Here is a 12022-nt window from a genome sequence, read left to right as displayed (position 1 = left end):
TGCTCTTGCTATGGATTTTTGGGACAGCACGATGGCATATTCTACAGTATGTTCTTATAGTCTCACAGGTCAATAATCTGCATTTAACGAAGTCCCTTCAGTGTGTGATGGGCCATAACGCTGGCAAAACAGCTGCTACATGCTGAAATAATAATCAAGGAAGCTGAGAGCAGAGCTGATAATTGACTGTGCTAATGTGCCAGTCGAGACGTTGAGTTATTGATCTGCTGAATTTTAACGGCTCAGTGAGATCTCGCAGTCTGCTTTTGGAATTATTCACTTCATCGTTACTGAGATTGGGATCTTCCCCACTTCAGATTTCCACCTGCTACAGGTCTCTTTCTGCCCGTCTCCTTCAGCTAGAGTCCTTGAGGACTACTAGCGCAAAGCAGCTCTCTGCGTCTCTCGTTCATGACTGCTGGTTTCCTTCACATCGATGCCTGGAGGGATGGGGGCTGAGCCTTAGAACACCAGGAAAAGCTACACTTTCCTGCAGTATATTCGCCTCAAGAATTTATTTCATCCTCATTCCTTTCTCTCTCCCCCACAGCAAAAGCTTCGATCCCCTTCTGACTATTGATCCCTCCCTTCTTCTCCCCTCAGCCTCTACATAAATGAACCGTCTCACCCTTCTGACCTTCTACGGCTCTCTTCCCCTCCTCCCTGGGCATCCACCCCACCCCAATCAAATCCTCTGGATTGGGAAACTGACAGCAGGGGAGTGGGAAATGTGGATTTGTCCAAGCATCATGCAGGCTTTCTGGAGATGGGGACACAGGTACTCAGTAGATTTCCAATCTGTCCTTTGCCCCAGCTGCCAGCTGTCCATGCCCACTTTCCTTCCCAACATTCAGCCAACATGGCATTTTTCCAAGCTCTTGATCATTTTTGTCCCCCTCCTTCAAACTTGTGCTAGCTCTGCAGCAGTCTTTTGAGCCGGGGTGTCCAGCACGGCATGCAGGATGCAGAAGGAGGCTGCAGCGCTGGTCTATATAATGCCATTATATTTTCTCTATTGGTCTCCATCCTATTCCTTAAGCTTCCTCACATCTTATTCGCTGTTTTGACCACACCTATGGACAGAGCAGAGATCTCCAGTAAGCTGTCCACAATGACACCCAGGTCCCTTTCTTGAGTTAATGCACTTCATTTAGACCCTATGCCATGTGTGCATAGCAGTTCAATTTTCCCCCCCAAGGTGCATTTATCAACATTAAACTACATTTGCCATCATATTGCCCATTCACGCAGCTTGTTTAAGTCACTCTAGGTTGCTCACTCTCTAGATTTAAGTAACCTAAATTACTGCGTCGACTGCAAATTTTGCTACCTCATGACTCCCCCCTTTCCCGGATCAGTAATAAACGGCTGACACCAGCCCTAGTAACCAGGATCCCCAACTCCAATCTCCAGGCCTCCACAGTTATCTCTTTGTCAAGATGAAAATTGACTATAGAAAAGGGAAATCAGAAGGGTTCAAATGGATTTCAAAGAGCAAAATGCTAATGGTGTAAAACCAATTTGACTTACAAATTGACTCGTAACCAATTTTTGTTCCATGACAATACTTTGCCTCTCACTCCATGATTAACTTAGCTTCATTAGTAGCCTCTTGTGCAGTACCCACCAAAAGCCTTTTGAATGTCTCAGTTATATCAACCAGTTCTCCTTTACCCACTGCTTGGACATGTACAAAGAATTCTAAGAAATTATTGAGATGCATTTTTCCTTTGCAGAATCCGTGCTGATCTTTTATTTTTAATCATTTCTACAAATTAGCCAGGTACAGATGTAGGTTTACTGATCTAATTTCTTGGATCACCACAAGAGCCCTTCCTAGAATATAGGAACTATATTTGCTGCTTTCCAATCCTCTGGAACAATAGGGTTTTTTAAAAAACGAGAGATTGTATATTTTTGTTAGCAACTCAGCCGACTCATGCATCTGTTCCCTCAGAACTTTTGGATGTACCATCTGGACCTAGTAACCTACTGCGTTTTAAATGATCAATTTGCTCTAGCACCCCTTCTTCTTTTACCTCAATCTCTGAGCAGATCTCATTTTTATTACCATCAAAGAGCAGATCCTGGGTAGATATCTCCCCACATCATCTGCAGTGAAGGTAGAGGTGAAGAAATAATTTAGCTTCTCACCTATGTCCTTATCTTCTTAATTGCTCTTTTTTAACTGCTGGTGATCCAGTGGACCCACTAATTCTTTTGCAGGCTTCCTGCTTCACTGTAGAGTTAAAGAAGCTAGTTTGGTTTTACACTTTTAGCTTTTTACTCTTCGAAATCCATTTGGACCCTTATGATTTCCCTTTTATATACTGCCTGCAATAGTCAAAAAATGATTAGGGGGCTAAAAAAAGCCTTCCAGTGAGACTTCAAGAGCTCAGTCTATTTAGCTTATCAAAAAGACAGAAGGTGACTTGATTACAGTGTATAAGTACCTTCACTGGGAGAAAATACTGGGTTTCTAAAGGGCTTTTTGATCTAGAGGGAAAAAGCATAACAAGAACCAGTGACTGGAAGTTAAAGCCAGGCACATCGAAGTTAGCAGTAAGGCACACATTTTAAACAGTGAGTGTGACTAAGGCCTGGTCCACACTAGGACTTTAATTCAAATTTAGCAGCGTTAATTCAAATTAACCGTGCACCCGTCCACACCAGGAAGCCATTTAATTCGACATAGAGGGCTCTTTAGTTCGAATTCTGTACTCCTCCCCGACGAGGGGAGTAGCGCTAAATTCGACATGGCCATGTCGAATTAGGCTAGGTGTGGACGGAAATCGACCTTAGTAGCTCCGGGAGCTATCCAACACAGCACCACTCTGTTGACGCTCTGGACAGTAGTCCGAGCTTGGATGTTCTGATCAGCCATACAGGAAAAGCCCCGGGAAAATTTGAATTCCTTTTCCTGTCTGGCCAGTTTGAATCTCATTTCCTGGTTGGACATCGGGGCGAGCTCAGCAGCACCGGCAATGATCCAGAGCTCTCCAGCAGAGGAGTCCAGGAAATCTCTGAATAGAAAGAGGGCCCCAGCATAGACTGACCGGGAAGTCTTGGATCTGCTCGGTGTGTGGGGCGAGGAGTCTGTGCTTTTGGAGCTGCGCTCCAAAAAACGGAATGCAAAGACCTATGAGAAGGTCTCCAAAGCCATGACAGACAGAGGATCCAGCCGGGATGCAACGCAGTGCCGCCTGAAAATCAAGGACCTGAGACAAGGCTACCAGAAGACCAAAGCGGCAAACGGATGCTCTGGAGCCTGCCACCACTGCCCCACCAGTGAACGTGGACTCTGACGATGGGATAGTGTCGACGGCCAGTTCCTCGGCGATGTTCGCGGACGGGGAAGATGAGGAAGGGTTTGTGGAGGACGAGGCAGGCGACAGCACTTACAACGCTGGTTTCCCCGACAGCCAGGATCTCTTCATCACCCTCACGGAGAGCCCCTACCAACCCTCCCCGGCCGTTAACCCGGACCCTGAATCAGGGGAAGGATCAGTCGGTAAGTGCTTTAAGCATGTAAACTTTTATTATTAATGGAACAGGAATCTGAACTATGTGAAAAGGAGGTATATATATATGGGGATAGAACAGAAATCCTCCTGGGAGATCTCCACGAAGCTCTCCTGGAGGTAATCGAAAAGCCTCCGCAGGAGGTTCCTGGGGAGAGCTGCCTTATTGGGTGCTCCGTGGTAGCACACCTTTCCACACCAGGCTTTCATGAGGTACTCAGGGAGCATTGCCTCCCCGAGCACGGCTGCATAGGCCCCTGGTTTGTGCCAGCTTTCACGCAGCATGCGCTCTCTATCTCCTTCAGTGACCGTCCTCAGGGTGATCTCGCTCGGAGACTCCTGCATCTAATTAGGGGAATTACTGTAATGTTACGCTTGGTCCAAAGTATTTTTAAAAAATCTCCAGACAGACGGCGTAGCAGAGACTCAGCACGCTGCTGCGTGACAAGCGTAACGGAAAGCCAAAGAATCAAATGGACGCTCATGGAGGGAGGGGGGACTGAGGACGCAAGCTATCCCACAGTTCCTGCAGTCTCCGAAAAGCATTTGCATTCTTGGCTGATCTCCCAATACCTGTACGGTCAAACACATTGTCCGCGGCGGTTCAGGGCATAGCTAGTCAATGTACCCCCCTCCCCTACCTCCAGAAGGAAATGGAAAAAAAATCGTCTCTTGACTTTTTAAAATGTCACCCTATGTGTACTGAATGCTGCTGGTAGATGCGATGCTGCGGCACTGTACTGTAGCATCCTCTCCCCCCCGACGCCTCATGGGTGGCTGATGGTGCAATAAGACTGATATCCATCGTCATCATCATCAGCCTTGCTATAGATGGTGTAGTGCAATACGACTGGTACCTGTCCTCGTCATCAGCCCATAAGTAGACGGCCTGCTAACCATCTTCATCATAGCAACAGGGGGCTGAGCTCCATCAGCCCCCGCCCTTCATGTGTAAAGAAAAGATTCTGTACTGCCTGGACTGTCATAGCAGCAGGATGCTGGTCTCCTCTCCCCCACACTGCTTAATGTCCTGTCTGGACAACCATAGCAGCTGGAGGCTGCCTTCCCCTCATTTCATTTCAGTAACAAGTCACTGTTTCTTATTCCTGCATTCTTTATTACTTCATCACACAAATCAGGGGACACTGCAACGGTAGCCTGGGAAGGCTGGGGGAGGAGGGAAGCAACAGGTGGGGTTGTTGCAGGAGCACCCCCTGTGAATGCCATGCAGCTCATCATTCCTGCATAATCTGACACGGAGCGGCTGTGCTCTCTGGTTCTCTGAAACACTGGATCTCTACTACACTAGCCCCATATTCTATACAGGAATTATTCTATTTTTAGATACCATAAAGGAGGGATTGACTCGGGGAGTCATTCCCAGTTTTGTCTTTTGTGCCTCCGGCTGATCTCGGCCAGGGGAACCTATGACAGCAGCAGAAGGTATAATGCAATACGGCTGGTAACCATCATCACCTTGCCAATTTACAATGGCATGGTAGATGGTACAATATGGCTGATAACCATCTCTGCTGTCATGCAAAAGCAAATGAATGCTGCTGTGTAGCGCTGCTGAATCGCCTCTGTCCACGGCATCTAGTACACATACGGTGACAGTGACAAAAGGCAAAACAGGCTCCATGGTTGCCACGCTATGGCATCTGCCAGGGTAATACAGGGAAAATGGGCTCGAAATGATTGTCTGCCGTTGCTTTCCCGGAGGAAGGAATGAGTGACTACATGTACCCAGAACCACCCGCGACAATGAAATTTGCACCATCAGGCACTGGGATCTCAACCAGGAATTCCAAGGGTCGGGGGACACTGCGATGGGGTGGAACAGGGGCAGAGTTTATGCTTTCCGGATTGCCTGCAGCAGGAGTGCGCACAAGATAGGTGCTGTGCATGCTCTTGTTCACAGACACAGACTAGACTGTGTTCATTGTTCGCAAAAATGTATCTTTGCAAGGAATTCACTCCCTTTTTCCCATCACACAGCTTCGACTGTCTCCAGACCTGCCACAGCATCCCCGTCACAGAGGCTGGCAAAGATTAGGCGGCGAAAGAAAAAGACACGGGACGAGATGTTCGCTGAACTTATGGGCTGCTCCCGAGCCGAGGCGGCCCAGCAGAGCCAGTGGAGGGAGACCCTCTCTCTGTACCAGCGCTCACACAGCGAACGGGAGGAGAGGTGGCGTGAGGAAGACAAGCAGGCGACTCAAACGCTGCTTGGACTAATGAGGGAGCAAACGGACACGCTCCGGCGCCTTGTGCATGTTCTGCAGGACCGCAGGCAGGAGGACGGAGCCCCCCCTGCAGTGTATCTGCAACCGCCCTCCCCCGCCACAAAGTCCCATACCCCACTCACCCAAAATAACCAGAAGGAGGGGCGCCGGGGGGCGTTAAAACTGTCACTGCACTCCAGCAGAGTGCTCAAGTACCCAAAAGCTCTCATACCCTAAATTTTGAGAAGTCCTTCCCTTCCAGACTCACCCAAGCCCCAATCCCAGTTTCATCCCCTGTCTAGTTAATTATTAAAAATACTTTGCTGTTAATTACTATTTCTGTCAAGTTTTTCTACAGAAGACTGTCTGTGAAGGGGAGGGGGGGAAGGGGGTTGTTAATTGCATAGGACGGTCACCTTTACCAGGGTACAGACACGGGGGCAGGATCAGCAGCAGGTCACACACACAGTGCAGTCAGTAGGCACCCTGGTCGATATGGGAGGTGGTTTCCAGGTTCTGTGTGGGTGGGGGGGGACGTGACTTTGAAGCGGGGGAGGGCGGTTACAGATCTTATGCAGCGGTCCTTGTCCTGGACCGCAGAGTCACGCAGCAGAGGAATCTGTATCCGTCCTCCTCTGCCACAAGGTCACGTAGCCCCCGCACACAGAATCCCAAAAAGGAGGGATGGCAGGCTCCGTTGAAACAACCAGTCCGGCACTGCGGACCGCTCTAGGAGCAGGAGCCTGTCATTCCTCGAGTCCAGAGGCGGTCTTTACATCACCGCACACCCTACCCAGCACAGTCTGCGTCCCAGTTTCAACCCTTTAACGCAAAGTCATTAATAAAGAAACCTTTGTTAAGTAACAATGGAACATGTATTTTATTTTTACACGTGTGTTGGAAGTGGGGGAAACGGGGTGAATGGGGTATGTAACTGCAGAGGAGAGTCAACGGTAACCGGGTAAAGAAACAGGGGCAGGTTCAGCTTCTCTGTAAAGAAACTGAACAGTCACAGGTCACGCTGCTCACTGCTCGCTGGTACTTGAAGAGTTCCTTGTCGCTGTCCAAGGCGCCTGTATAGGGCTTCATGAGCCACGGCATTAGCGGGTAGGCTGGGTCCCCGAGGATCACTATAGGCATCTATAGGTGAAAACGGCCATAACTGCAGCGGGCTCCATGCTCGCAGTGCTGTGGCGTCCGCACTGTCACTGACCAGAAAAGTGCACGAACAGATTGCCCGCAGGCGCTTTCGGGGAGGGAGGGCGTGATTGACGGTTCAATGATGACAGTTACCCAAAACCACCCTCGACACATTTTTTCCCCCAGCAGGCATTGGGGGCTCTACCCAGCATTCCAATGGGCAGCGGGGACTGCGAGAACTGTGGGATAGCTTCCCACAGTGCACCGCTTCCAAAGTCGATGCTGGCCCCGTTAGTGTGGAATCACAAAGTCGAATTAGTGTCCTTAGTGTAGATACACAAATTCGACTTCATAAGGTCGATTCCACAAATTCAAATTAAGTTGAATCGAACTACTCTTGTAGTGTAGACATACCCTGAGAACTGGAACAGACTACCAAAGGAAATGGCAGATTCTCCATCTCCTGGTGTTTTCAGATCAAGACAGGATGCCTTTCTGGAAGACATGCTTTAATCGGGCAACTTATTGGGCTCAATGCAGCAGGAGCTGGTGAAATTCTCTGGCCTCTGCTATACAGGAGGTCAAACTAAATGATCTAATGCCCCCTCTAGCCTTAAAATTCATGAATTCCAAACGCAACCTCTACCCAACACACACCCATACTCACAAACAGCTGCTTCCGAGGTGTTATCCAAGTGGAGACTGTCTGGTATTCTAAGGATTAGTGTAGAAATGTGATCCCTGCATAGCATCTAGCTATCCTGAAACAGCAAGAATGTCCCTAACCCATATGCCTGCCCTGAACTCATGATTAATCAAGCTTCACCGGTGTCACTCTTATCCTGGCCTCTGAATATCCAGCTGAAAGTGGGAGGCAATTCTCCACTGCCTCATCTTTGTGCTTATTGGAACTAAACAATGGGGATGCTTCTTTCAGTCTTGCATACCAGTCAGCCCCCAGAGCTCCTTAGGACTAGATTTCAAAGAGGATGCGCATGTGCTATGAGCAAAAATCTACACACCCACCCCTTCATGCACATTCAACAGAAGGTACAGTAAGTACACACTTGCACACACATAGCCAACACCAGCTTCCAAGCCAAAGGCAGAATCAGAGGGGACGTTAATTGTTACCCATAGTGTTGTTCCTCTATTTAATTGACAAAAAAAAGCCACGGAGAAACTGGGCACTTGCCCACTCAGAAACTATTAAGAGGTGACTAACAAAGCCATGGCATGTTGCCATGCGTCTGCTGACAGAAGGGGAGAAATAGTGCTGAATTTTCGAGCAAGCGACATTTGGAAACCATGGTTCCTGTGAGTCAGGTCTTGTGGTGACTGCAGCCGTTCATTGTCTCCTGCAGTCGTTTCCTGCTCCGTGTGCTACTTTGTGCCTCGATGTTAGTACACATGTCTGAGTGGCTGTGGTGGTTTTTCTGTTTGAAAAACACACTGCAGGCTTTATGAGAAAGTCAGCTCATTGGAAATGTCACATGGTAAGAAGTTCTGATGTGACATAAATGCTCTAATGTGTTTGACATGAGAGATCTTAATGTAGCTGGGCTAGTTTAGAGATGATGATTGGCAGCCACAGTTATACAGAACAACTAACATATTTTGGAACAAGAGTAACACCAATAGCAAGGAGACAAGTCTGCATCCTACAAGTGCCATCTTGCTTGGTGTCCTGAGATCTTACCCAAACTCACATGTTAAGCAGGCTCAGATCTGGGCAAGACTTGGCTAGGAAAGTCCAGGAAGTGTCTGATTCAGCAAGTGAATCAACTTGAGCTGCATGCCATTCTAGGGGGTGCCTCTACAACTACCCCACCCCTGTACTTCCCTCCTCCCTCACCCCTCCCAGGCTACCTTGGCAGTTATCCCCCCATTCGTGTGATGAATGCATGAATTTGAAACAACGACTTTATTGCCTCTGCAAGCGGAGATCAAAGGGGGCAGGGGAGGGCGGTTAGCTTACAGGGAAGTAGAGTGAACCAAGGGGCCGGGTTTTCATCAAGGAGAAACAAACAAATTTCACACTGTAGCCTGGCCAGTCACGAAACTGGTTTTCAAAGCTTCTCTGATGCACAGTGTACCCTGCTGTGCTCTTCTAACCACCCTGGTGTCTGGCTGCACGTAATCAGCGGCCCAACGATTTGCCTCAACCTCCCGCCCCTCCATAAACGTCTCCCCCTTACTCTCACAGATATTGTGGTGCACACAGCAAGCAGTAATAATGATGAGAATATTGGTGGGGACACACACAATTGACTGTATCAAATTGATTTCTAAAAAAATCGACTTCTATTAAATCAACCTAATTTCATAATGTAGACATACCCTTCGATGCTTCTCCCCTCAGGCGGGTGGATTGCCCTTCCGCCAGGCTCTCCCCTTTGATCAGCGCTTCAGTTGCTTGGTGGTGATGTCTGTAGATGGAGGTGGAAGAGAGAGGAAGAGCATGGAAAATGACTCTCCCTTTTATCACGTCCTTTCTTCTCTCTTGGCTTTGCGCCCTCCCCCCCACACCATTCAGAGTCAGGTAAGCATTATCTCATTGCAGTCCCAAACTGACTAAAGGAAGGGAGGTGACTCACTCGAGAGTCCAACAGATCCTTTGTTGTTGCCTAGGCCAGTGTCCTTTGTTCCTGTGAGGTTGGGCTGGGTTTGTCCCATACATGCCCTGATGAGGTGTGAACTGCCTCTCTGCTCTTGGAGAGTTTTTGCCTGGGCTTGCTTTATGCCATGAGGACACATTTTCAGCCTCATAACTATATACATGAAATTACAACCTATAACAAACATTACTCTAACAATGATTACTAAAATATTACCATAACAACAACGCTCAGTACATCATGAGCCTTCCAAAGACATCCGACATGACAAACTTTGCTTTTGATACCACATAATCATATTATAAGGATAACAATGGGGGTTCTGGGAGTTTCCCCAAAGTACAGAACGACACAAAAGAGCATTGGCTTTGGTGTCTAGGCCAAACTTAAATAAAGATCAGTACATTCTGCTTCACTAGATTTCCTCTAAAGTTTCAGTTGGCTACCGTATTTATCTTCAGTTCATCTTAAATAGGACTTGAAGTTAACCAGATACCTACTTCCCAGGAAAGAGGTGCACAACGAGGTTCTGGCAGGGACAACACCATGGTTAGAAGCTAAGCCCCCTTTCCCATCCCTGGCTGTGGGGAGTTGGACCCCTGAGTCTTGTTTGAGGACTCCATCTTCATCACCCTCCTGTGGCTATTTGGTGTCTGATCCTCTAAAACCTCCACCCCCTCTATCTGCTGGAAAAGAGAAGGTGCTTCAGTCTCTTCTCTCCCCTCCACAACCCGCTGGCTGCTACAAGATGGATGGAGTCTCCTTTCCATTACTCTAGCCCTCCCCCTTGCCTCAAATTTCTGGGTTCTTCTCCGCAGTAGATAGATCCAGTGCCAGATGTTGCTCAGCTTCCTGAGTCTGCAGCCAACCAGCTCTAGTGCCTGACTTTGCTGATGCTCACAGTTTTCACAAAAAAGTGCTGAAATTGACATGGTTTTTGGCAGTGTCCCAGCTGCCCACAAGGATCTAGATAGTGATTATTGAAACTGACCAGGCTCTTGTCAATTTCAGGCTTCAGTGGTTGGAAAGGTAATAAACAACTGGAAAGGCAGACCCTGGACTGGACTCAAGAAGATGACACTGTAAGGCTTGCTATGCACTCATAAGGGATACAGAATTGGGGTGGGGGGGAATTAAATGAAAGCTTAGATTTTGAGGAAATGGATGGTTTAGGATCACACACATTCTGTAGGGGAAACTTCTCAGATGCCACGGCCAGTTGGACAAATGTTTTCCACCCCAGTTCTAAACTTGCATAACACTGATGCATGCTAGTGAACCATTCCTATGTTTCCATCTAAAAGGTGGTGGCATTTCACAGAAGGGTGACGCAATTCTTGTTTATACTCGCATGTCAGATTCTCAGCTGCTGTAAACAAGCATAGTTCTGCTGACTTCAACAGAGTGATGTCGATTTACACAAGCTGAGGATCTGGCCTACAATCTGTAACATAATGTGCTTTGAGCGCCTTTAGGTTGAAAAGTGCAATATGAAACACATATTTCAGTGGGCAGGGGTCTGCACCATCTCAGCACAGGCCTGTCACAACAGCTAGTGGCAATACCATGTCCTGTGCCACAAAGTGAAACACCATTTTGTCACACACAGTGTTTCACACTAGGCACGCTTCTGCCAGTATTAAATATATGGGGATCTGGATTTAAGATTCCTGAGCCCATTCCCCACAGCTGATGCACCCTGATACTGGAGGGATTGCCCATACTGAGAGAATAACTCAGTGTGGACAAGAAACTACTTTGGCATAAAAGCAGTACAGTTCCACTGATTGTTACCCCAGAATTCAGGGTGGGTGGGAGCAGACAGCACTGACTACAAGCCCCAGAAGTGGTAAGCCACAGCCAGGCCAATGCTGCAACATGAGGCCTGGGGCTCAGTTTAATCAACAAGCCAGTTCCTCAGTGCTGGAGCCAAGGAGCCAGCTGCTGTCTGCAGTCCTGACCACAAGCTTATGATACTTCCCTGAAAGTTTAAGGAACTTTCGAGTAATGGTAGATTCACACATTTTGATTCCCCCCAGTGCCTGGGTCAGCCAAGATTTTCCTGACCAATAGAGTGCGACTTACCTCATTCACTGTCTGAGTACAGCTGTGCCTCTGATTCCCTTCCCTGGTCACTGTCTGCCCCATGGCTGGTAAGCTGGCTGATTTAGCGCTCCAGCCAGTAGTTTCCCCAGGAATTGAAATTAGGTGGGGGGGGGGGGGCGCGGTTCGAATTTACAGGGGTGTGTGTGTCAGGACCGATGAGATATATAAAAGAGATATGAATAAAGTAAATGTTTTGTTAGGATAATGCAAATTTAAGCTAAGGATAATGCAAGTTACACCAAAACACATAACAGGTCTAGATTTCTCAAAAAATATAATTTTTTAAAAAAAACTGTATTTAATTTAAATTGACTTTTGAAAAGTAAGCCATCATGGGATAAGAGAGAAGTCCTCCCATGGATCAGCAACTGGTTAAAATATGGGAAACAAAGGGTAGGAATAAATTATCAGT

The 12022-nt window shown here is 47.7% G+C and overlaps 1 long non-coding RNA gene across 1 annotated transcript; it reads right to left on the bottom strand.

Annotated features, from left to right (window-relative positions):
* Positions 1–706: 706 nt before the first annotated feature.
* On the bottom strand, positions 707–11698 carry LOC123375665. The gene is made up of 3 exons (XR_006581551.1): positions 11590–11698; positions 9227–9315; positions 707–1073 (listed from the first exon to the last, which is right to left on the bottom strand). It is a non-coding gene; the product is annotated as an uncharacterized LOC123375665 (long non-coding RNA).
* Between the last annotated feature and the right edge of the window lie 324 nt (positions 11699–12022).

The sequence above is a fragment of the Mauremys mutica genome, chromosome 1 (assembly GCF_020497125.1).
Source record: "Mauremys mutica isolate MM-2020 ecotype Southern chromosome 1, ASM2049712v1, whole genome shotgun sequence".
Classification (NCBI taxonomy): Eukaryota; Metazoa; Chordata; order Testudines; family Geoemydidae; genus Mauremys; species Mauremys mutica.
The sequence above is the reverse complement of the archived record's forward strand: the minus strand, read 5'-3'. Positions and strand labels throughout refer to the sequence as shown.